This window comes from Sphaerodactylus townsendi, linkage group LG06 (assembly GCF_021028975.2).
Source record: "Sphaerodactylus townsendi isolate TG3544 linkage group LG06, MPM_Stown_v2.3, whole genome shotgun sequence".
Taxonomy (NCBI): domain Eukaryota; kingdom Metazoa; phylum Chordata; class Lepidosauria; order Squamata; family Sphaerodactylidae; genus Sphaerodactylus; species Sphaerodactylus townsendi.
The window spans coordinates 55,751,316-55,759,623 of record NC_059430.1 but is presented as its reverse complement, the minus strand read 5'-3'; the positions used below and the strand labels follow the sequence as shown (position 1 = coordinate 55,759,623).

Sequence of the window (8,308 nt, the reverse complement as noted above, 5' to 3'; positions counted from 1 at the left end):
AAAATCTCCTTTTCCTGTTTAGAAGACCAAATCTTTGGGACAAGCAAGTTTGCAAGATGCTGTTTTGCATCCACACCTTGGGTCGAGCCATTTGGCATAATTGCCTGTCAATAGCCGGACCAGCATTCATAATGTATGAGGTAGAGAATTAGCTCTGACAAACAATAGATCTTTAAACTACCGTGGAAAACTCGATTTGCACCCGGGCTTTGCGTTGTCCCTGCTAGAAACTTTCCTGGGGGGGCGCCCTTCCCCCCAGGCCTTCCTCGTGCAGGGTTTTTTTTTTGACAGAAGAGCGAGTAGACCGGCGAAAGCTTGCTGCTCGCTAGAATTCCAGCTGTGTGGCTAAGAAACCGCTCCTCTGCCTGCGAAGCGTCGGGGCTGGGGCTGCTGGTGCGAGACGGTCCTTTCACTTCCCGGCTCTGGCAGCCAGCAGAAGCTCCGATCCCCCGCTTGGTCCTCCGGCGGGAGGAAGAAGGGAGAACCCGAGCGAAAGGACTAGGCAGCGGGACTCCCGCGGGCAGGGCCAGGTCTTTGACGCCGGCCCCCCGACCCGTGTGGCAGCGGGCGAGGAGGAAAGGGGCGGAAGCCCATTTCCATAGTAACCTGCCGAAGCGGTGCCCGCCCGGGGTTTCTCCCCACTCCTCCAGGATGCATCTAACAGGTAAGGCAGGGGCCGGTCCCGGGCGCTCTCTCTCGCGTCCCGCCTTGGAAACCACTGGTGCGCGGTAACCTGCACCGCCCAGGCCGCGCTCCGCTGCCCAAGTTGTCTGGCGAGAGCCGCCTGCTCCGTCATGTCATTGTGGCGAGCCTCAGTCCGTGATGCAACAAGCCGGCCTCCATGCGCGCGGGGCTGGGCCAGCTGCTTCCCCGGCTATTCTTCTGCCGTGCTTGGCAAAGGGAGGGCTGGGGGCGGGCGGACATGGACGCGCGGGGTGCGAAGCCTTTGGCGGGGGCTGGGGGCAGATTCGCCCCGGGAGGGACCCGCCGCTGCCGCCGTTCTGGGGCTACTCGGGCGGCGGGGAACACCTTTGGCCCGGGAGGCGGGGTGGCTGTTGAGGGGCTTTTAGCAGAGGCAAGCGCCAGGCTGCCTCCCCTTCTTTGTTCGTCCCTTCCCACTCAGGCTCCCCCCACCCCCGTTTATCTTCTCATCTCCCCCTTCCCGATTGTTTGCCGGTCCCCCCCCCCCGCCTCTTCTTGGAATGTTTTGCTGGAGGGCCCAGCGCGGTGGAAACGCCGGCTCGCCTTTGCCTTCGAAACCTGTCATCGCCGCCGAAGCCAGCGGCCACCCTTCATTTCCCGGGCTGGCCCGCCTCGGGCGCCGGGCACGTCGTCAGTACTTTGTGGCGCGCGGTTTGGCGGATCTTGTGAGCGGACAAATGTACCGGAGCGGGGGCGGCGGCGGCGGCGGGAGGGCAAGCCGCGTCTCCCCCGCCCCGCACAAGTTCCTCTCCCCGCCTGCTGGCGGTGAAGCGCGGTTGGGGCGGCGCGGAGGGCGTCTTTCTCGGCGCGATGGATGGATTGCACCAGGTGCTCCCCAAAGCAATGGCTGAGCAGGAGTGGGCGCTGGGCAGCCATCCGCCCTCGGAGGCCACAGGCAGGCGGTGCGCGTGGTGGCGGCAGTGCGCGTGGCGGGGCAAAGATGCCGGCTGGGGGTGGGGCTGAAGTGGGGAGATGCCACCTGACCCTTTGACCGTGTGGGAAGACTGGGGTGGGGTGGGGTGGGGGGCTGCGTGGGAGAGAAAGCGGTGCAGCGGGCGAGGGAGGGGAAGGCGGGCAGCCTGTTGTGAATTGCCTAGGTTACAGTTCTTGCATCCCGGCTTCTAAGACTCTTCCCAGCCCTAGAGTCCCCCCAGGCTCTTAAAGCAGTGAGCATCAGGTGCAGGGGCCGTGGCGACAGGCTTTCTCCAGCTGCTCTGTCCAGCGGCTCGGAGACTTGGGCTTTCGTTCACATTTGAATTGAACTGGCATGGGAAGAGACCAGCACTAGCCACACGGGTACCTGAACCGTCTGCCCACGCTGATTTGGCCCTCCTTGCGCTCACAGGGGTGGCTTCACGCCCTCAGGGGTTGAAGCATTACTTATAGCGCACCTGCCCAGTAGAGAATAAACAGGGTTGAATTTTCCCCACTCCCCACCCCTACCCCACCCCTTTCATGCCTGCTAAAGAGGACCTCTCGGCTACATCTATCCATAGTCTGGACTGCAGCGTCAGCCCCTCTTGGGACATCCCTATCAACGCAATTTTGTCCTTAGGATAAGCCCCATGAGAGAACTAGGGGCTTCTGAAAAGACTTGTTTAGGATTGCTCCCTAAGCCCCATTCCTGATCAAGTTATTGTTTTCTCCTCCAGAATCTGTTTGCTGGCCCAAAGGTCAGCAAAGAATACAAAGGGGAAATGGTGGTGGTGTCATCGAGCTTCGATTTTTAGGCTCCTAACTAGATACTAAGGGTAAATTTTGGTATCATTTCATGAACATAGAAGGTTGAATGGAAAGGAGTTAAATGCAACATTTTGATCTGGTGTGTGGTGCTGGAAAGACTCACCCATGTGTAGCAGCTACAAAAAAAATTACTGAGATCTGATACTGGAAAAAAGTAGGGAGTCTTTGATCTTAAAGGATTGCCCATATGTTTGTGTGTCTGGTTGTGCACACACTTTTGTAAACTAGGATTGGGGCATGTTGCCATGGTTTCATTTGTGTGAGTCTCTTTCCAGGAAGACATAATAAACTCAAAAGAGGAGTAATGTTGGTGTGCATGAGGGAGACTTTATGTATGATGGTGAAAACAATGGATTTGACACATAGAGTGGAGTGACTGAGTTGTCTGGGGAAAGAATAATGTTACATACACTATGGAGGATCAGCTCATTGATTCTAAACATTTAAAATTAAGAAAATTTGCTTTCAGCAAGTGAACGTTTCATGATGCATTAGATTCATAGGAAATTCTTTTGTCAACATTGGAATATCTTGTCCAACACTGGCTGAGGAGTAGATCCCATTGAATTCATGAGACTTGGCCTTATACTGACTGTCTCCTTTACTGGCAATCCCTTTAGCTTTAGATGGGGACACAAGGAGCCTGGACTAACTTCATGGAAAGCCATTGGCCAGTGGATTGTTCTTCACGACATCATCTTCATCTTCATAATCAAGCGACAGTGACACATAAAATATTGGTGCAATACTTCTATGGATTATACCCCCTCCCCCAATACATGGCAGCGATGATACTCCGCATTATGCATGTTGTTTGAGAAATGTCCAGGTTTTTTCATCAGGAAATTTGCTTTATGAACTACTCAGGTATTGCAAATATAACAAGTGATAGAGTTTTATTCGTGGTCACAATGAGTCTTCTTTACCCAAGCCTCTCATTTTCCTAAGGCATTTCTATTATAAAACCAAGTTGTCTTACCATAATAGCTCCAATTTCCATCTCCTCCTTTCCCTGTATAGGATAGAATTCTTCCATTAAATTCCCATAGTTTGCTCCCATTCTGATTGATGGACAATCATTAGCTTCTTGGAAGTCCATTGAATACATGTGGATGCATAAAATGCTCAATTTTTTCCCTAATGGAAAACTAGATAAATTTGATCTGCAACATTTTATCTACCTGTAAAGGCTGTTCAGAAATGGCATGGCGTAGTGGTTAAGTGCTTGCACTACCACTCACACAGTCAGGAGTTCGAGCTCCTGTTGGGACAGATATCCAGGCTCATGGTGATTAAGCTCAGCCATCCATCCATTTCCAAGTGGTTGCATTGTAACATGGCAGGTACCTAGCTCATAGCTAGGGGGGTAAAGAATAGCTTCCAGGCTAGAAAGCAATGGCAAAACTACCCACAAAAGCGGCTTACCTATAAAATCACTGTTTTGCAGTAAAATTTGTGGTCGGAATTAAAATGTGACTGAGGGGAACTTTACCTTTTAAAAGGCTGTTCAGATTAAAAAAGCTTGGAGCATTCAATGAGTGTAAATTAAACCTTGCAGCTCTCTACACAGATGCCTGTGGGTCATTTTTTAATATATGCAGAGCTGGACACATTTTTCTGGGTTAGGAACAATGGTAACTATCTTGTGTTGGGAGGGGTTTATTTATCTAGAGTTTTATAGCTTGCTTTTCTTCCTGTGGAGGATCCAAAGCAGCTTGCTGCATTGCTGTTTCCTCTTCCACTTTATTCCCATAAAAACAATCTTGTATGATAAGATAGGCTGAGATACAGTGACTGACTCAAGCTTGTGAATTTCGCATTAAGACTGAATGGGAGATTCGAACCTGGGTTTTCTGCTGCATCCCTAGCTCAACAGGTTTTTTAACCACTAGACTACACTGATTGACATTTCATTGCATTAAAATGTTCTAGCAGCAGTTCTCAAACAGTGCTCCATGGAACACTTGGTGCTCCACAAAGCATTTCCAAGTGCTCTGCAAAGAGATTGGAATAAATATGGCAAATAGTTTTGAGAAAACAATATTTAAAGTTCCAATTTTTAATGTCTTTCAATGGAAAAAATTGTTTAGATCAAAATTTAAGCTATTTCGAATTTGAAAAATAATTTGTCCTTTTGCTATGCATATAATAAAAGACTATACCTGGCTTGACTGGAAAAATACGGTTAGATAAAAACAGTCAAGAATGCATATATAGCATAAGGTGGAAGATAGTGCTCTGTGATGAATTTCTCTCCTGAAAAGTGCTCACGGACTCAACAAGTTTGAGCATATCTGTTCTAGGTAGTGTTTCCAGTTGCTCTGAGCATAAAAGTAAAGAATCATTTTTATGGGTGCTCTTGTAATATTTGCTACTGCCATTCAGCTACAGATGCGTTGTTGGGAATTTATTTCATTTTGGGGTGATTGTGGTTTCCAGAGCATGGGAGTTTCGGACTTTAATATGCCTGTGTTGTATATAGCATTTTCTCTCTGGTGACTTTGCCTTTTTGTATCTGGGACTGGCATCTTCAGAGGATCTGAAGATGCCAGCCACAGATGCAGGTGAAATGTCAGGAGAAAATGCTATTGGAACACAGCCATACAGCCCGGAAACCCCACAACACCCCAGTGAAGATGCCAGCTACAGATGCAGGCAAAATGTCAAGAGAAAATGCTACTGGAACACGGCCATACAGCCCGGAAATCCCCCAACACCCCAGTGATTCTGGCCGTGAAAGCCTTCGACAATACATATTCATTTTTAGTTAGACTTAAAATTCTATTTTAATGAATGATTAACAGTGTCCTGTTCAGGCCCATAGAATGTCATTGGTAGATCTGTGGGTTATCTGGCTGGCTTATATTTCTTGTTGCATGGGTGAAAAGCACATTAGTAATGAATTCAAGTGAAGTTGAGACCTAACTTATTTGATAACTTTCTCTTAATGTAATTCTGACTATGAACCTGGAGGAGTGAAGAGTGATATAAGCCACTTGGGTCCCCATTCAAGAGAAAGGTGGGGTATAAATGAAGTAAATGAAGAAGAAGAGTTTGGATTTATACTCTGCCTTTCTCTCCTGTTAGGGGTCTCAAAGCAACTTACAAATTCCTTTCCCTTCCTCTTCCACAACACTTGGAGGTAGGTGGAGCTGGGAGAATTCTGAAGAGTTCTTAATTATAGTCACCCAGCTGGAATGTAAGAGTGGGGAAACAAATGTGGTTCACCAGGTAAGGTAAGACTTTGCCACTCTTGTGAAGGAGTGGCGAATCAAGCCTAGTTCTCCAGGCTAGAGTCTACTGTCCTTAACCATGGCACCACACTGGCTCTGGACCCTCAAATGGATAGAGGCAATCTTCTACAGCAAACTGAGATTCTGGGATTGTGCCTGGATACTTTTGTGGTACAAAGGTTGTCACTTGTGGGTTTCCCAGTAAATTAGATCAAGTTTGCAGGCTGCAATAGAGTACCAATAAGAGAGAGGTCAGGCTTCTTGTTATCATGTCTTCCTTTCCACTACATCCTTAACCAAGATGCTCCGTTAAAATTCTACCAACAAAGATGAAACTCTTACCCATTAATTATAGTCACATCCCTTCAATTGCAGGCATGGAAACTGCGGTATGGATAACATGCTAAGCTGGCGAGTTTTGTGTGTGTGGATAACTAATTGTCAAATTATCTTTCTTGGAGAGATGAGGGGCAAATAGATGAACTGGGGAAGAATACCACTGGTCCTTAACAAAGTTGACTAACTTAGGTGAGGAAAAGAAAGTATGCTTTCAGTACATTTTAGTGTGGAACTGTCTTTACATGGAATGGCATTCAGTAATGAAGGCCATATTTGTCTCAGTATATTGTATGAAGGTTTTGATAAAGCAAAACATTTCTGGATCAAGGAGTGTTAAGTGTTCTGTCCCAAGATCTGGGGGGGGGGGGGGGGGGGAGCTGTAATGAATATTCAGTCCGAAAGGCATCTTTCTAGGCTGTTCCCTTTTCCATGGAGATAGTCTTCCCTATCCTAAAAGCATGTCAGATAGAAGTAACTTACAAATGCCGCAATAAAACCAGCTTCATGATATGCTCAGGAGACACTCTCACTAGAGAAGTTAGATCATAGAGTTTAGTTACTGCCTTTATAGAGAACTGAGTATTCCAGGTAAATTTCATCTGACATTCAGCAGGGTTCACCTGCTGAGATTGAGACTGGGAGGAGGCTTTGGTGGTTTTGCCAGGCTCAGCAACTGGGGGTGGGGGATGGGATTGTCCTTCTGTGAATTTTGTGGGTCCCCATTTGTGTATGTGTGTGTATATACACACACATATAACCTACGTACTATCCCAGGGCTATTGAATGAGAAAAGTGTTTAATTGCTTCAAAATCTAGTGTTTTGGATATGTTGTATTATCAGGACTATAGTATTCTCTTCAAAGTCTTATCTGGTATGTGTGAGGTAATTCCCTGGAGTAGGCTGCTTTGCCCTCTCCCATGTATTCTGAGTGCTTCTGGCAATAAAGATCCCTTTAAGTCATGAGATTCAGTTCATTGCCATTAATAGGAGGGACCAATATCTATCTAAATTAGCTTATGTTGATGATATTAAGATAAATCAGTGATTCATTACTGGAGAGACACTGAGAAATTTTTAGACTTTCATGATGGGATTTTTTGTGTGTGCTATTTTGTCTCTGTCAAGGGCCAGACAAATGCACAATTATTTAATTAAAATTATTTCTTGCCAGATTTCATCATGACGAAGCTCTTGCTCAAAGTGTGTAAAAGTCTGCTTAGTCATCTAATGAACAAGAATATTTTAAAGTGCAGGCAATTGATTATTTAATTTGTCAGATCTTCAGGAAATTAATTTCTCTGATAGGCAAATCAATATGCACACGCAGTTTTCTTAATGTATGCCTTAGTGGAAAATATTTGGATTTATTCTTCAAATGATATCTAACATCAAAATTGGGGCAATAGGGAAAACTGTAGAAAACAGAAGTAGTTGGCATTAGCTTTTAGATGATATCTATTTTAGGAAATGCTTTTCAAGTCCCACAAGAAACCTAAATCTCTGACTAGGGAGTATTTTCCTCTAATGTGTGTGGGAACTCTCTGTACCTGTGCAAGAAGTGTAGTTTCACTTGCTCAGGGCCCTCTCATATCTTTCCTATGTCACAAAACAGATCCTTGGCATTAGAAACAGATGCTAAGAATGAACTCTGGAAATAAGAATAAAAATGCCCATAAAAATACATTATTCACTGTCATTCAGGGAGTTCCAAGTATGCATTAACTGGTTTGAAGAGTCACATAATCAGGCAAAATAGCATAAGTAGTTGATTCCCCCACCCCACCATCATCTTCCAAAGATCAATTGCATTTCCTTCCCTTTATGGTACAAAATCTGGGGTTGGAAGAATGTATGCATTTTTATCAAGCTGGTGAAGAGCATTTACATTTAGCTTGCCTTTTTGTCCTTTTAAGTCAGCCTCCAAGGCAATGTTGTGGTTGCTGTATCATTGCAATTTAAAGTTAATGATCCCAAGCTTCCTGTGGAAATGATGAAAATATTGTGACATGGCATTGGGGATAATTTTCAGCCCTGAGGATTTTAGCTCTGTCATGGAGTCGAGCAGGGAGCCTCAGGTTTATCTTCTGAGCAGGAACAATACTGACTTACCAGAAACCTATAATCGGATGCCTTTTAATGTTTTGCAGTAAGAGAGCACTGCATTTATGTAAGCACAGGTGGTTTGATCATAAGAATAAAGCAAACAAGCATTTGCTATTTTACTGATGCTGGGTTGGCTTGGGTTTTCATCCAGGGTGGAAGGGCCAGATGAAGGCTAGTGTGTGTTTCC

At 46.0% G+C, this 8,308-nt stretch overlaps 1 protein-coding gene across 5 annotated transcripts in view; it reads left to right on the top strand.

Moving 5' to 3' along the window:
• Positions 1–384: 384 nt before the first annotated feature.
• NAV3 (neuron navigator 3) overlaps positions 385–8,308 on the top strand; it is a 605,012-nt gene continuing 597,088 nt past the window's right edge. For all 5 annotated transcript variants that reach the window (XM_048499147.1, XM_048499145.1, XM_048499146.1 and 2 more), the window contains exon 1: positions 385–664. The gene's annotated coding sequence lies outside the window, so the exon portion shown is untranslated. The remainder of the gene's footprint in view (positions 665–8,308) is intronic.